Source organism: Nicotiana tomentosiformis, chromosome 8 (genome assembly GCF_000390325.3).
Source record: "Nicotiana tomentosiformis chromosome 8, ASM39032v3, whole genome shotgun sequence".
Classification (NCBI taxonomy): Eukaryota; Viridiplantae; Streptophyta; class Magnoliopsida; order Solanales; family Solanaceae; genus Nicotiana; species Nicotiana tomentosiformis.
Window position 1 is genome coordinate 32816187 of NC_090819.1, and position 1781 is coordinate 32817967.

Below are 1781 nucleotides of genomic sequence, written 5' to 3' on the forward strand. Positions count from 1 at the left end.
CACAATGATCCAAACAACATCAAATATCATCAATGTCTGTGGAAAACTTACCACATAGTCCATAGTGATAAACTCTCACTTCACTCTAGTATATCAATATTCTGAAACAACCCACCAAGTCTCTAATGTCTTTATTCATCTTTTGCCACCAATAATGTTGTTTTAAATCATGATACATCTTTGTAGCACCTTGATGAATGGAATACCGCAAATCGTGAACCTCATCAAGAATCAACTCTCTTAATCCATCCATATTAGGAACACAAAATCGGGCCTGAAGCTGCAATATACCATCATCACCAATAGTCACTTCCTTAGCACCGCCCTGCCATGTCTTATCCTCATATTCTGACGAGCCTTGATGCATTCAAACAAATATGATTTATGTACAACAAAAACAAGAACCCTTCAAGGATCAGATATAGCCAATCTTACGAACCTATTGGCCAAAACATGCACATCAATATTAAAAGGCCTCTCCATAGTTGGGATAAATGCTAGACTTCCCATACCCTTCTTCTTTCAACTGAAGGCGTCAGCTACCACATTGTCTTTCCCGAATGATAAAGAATTGTAATATTATAGTCTTTCAATAGCTCCAACCATCTCCGCTGCCTCAAGTTCAAATTTCTTTACTTGAATAGATGTTGAAGACTCTGATGATCTGTATACAGCTCACAACACATGCCATATAAGTAATGCCTCCGAATCTTGAGCACGTGTAAAATAGCGGCTAACTCCAAATCATGCAATAGGTAGTTCTTCTCATGGGGCTTCAACTGGGGATACACAAAGGCAATTATCCTACCATCCTACATCAGCACATACCCAATGCCAACAATCGAAGCAACACAATATATTGTATATGAATTCGATCCCGAAGGCAAAACCAACACTGGGGCTTGATCACGTCCAATTCTCAACCAATTAAGAAGAATGAAATGGTTGATATAATAATAAAACCCAATGCGGGTCAGGTTCGCATCCACAGGGAGTTTAAGATGGTGTTGAGGTAAACACTCAAGAAAGGAACTCGAAATAACTAAATTTAGCTTTCAAACAAAAGTGGGTAACTATTATCTAAGTTAAATTCTAAGAGATTTAACTAACTAATGAGCAAATAATGTTTGAAATGTTTTTGATATTTATATGAAATAGGGAAACAACTACGGTTGTAACCATAATCTAGGTGTAAACCTAGTGGGTAGAGTAAATCTATATTTGCTTGGTAGATCAGGATTTGTTATGACTCTCAATGCTCAAGTAACCACTTAATACCTCTTGGTTAAAGAATGATGATGCCCGGATTCGCTTTCTCAAGACAAAATGGGTAGCAAGCAAAATAATTGAATGTGAGTCCAAGTTGGATTATTCCTATCTCTAGTTCAAATCCTTTAATCAAACTAACCAAAACTTCAACTAGTTTAATTTCTTGTTAACAAAGTTTTTCTGGATTAAATTCTTCTTTCTCAAGTAAGAACTAAGTCAAATAGGCATGAATCAATGTTTGCAACAATTAATTCTTATTATAAAGCATAAACAAGGCTATACAACACCCATTAAATCAATAGCAAACACTAATATTAAATACCCATAAGTTGTATACACTAGGGTTGGATCACAACCATAGATAAAATCTAGCTAGTCATAGTAATTGACATAGAAGAATAAAAAGAAGAAGTAATTGAAGACATAAAACTAGAATTAAAGTGGAAAATTAATTAGTCTTCTCTAATTGTAGTCCCAAGTTACCCAAACTAGCTAAAGATAACCGCTATCTA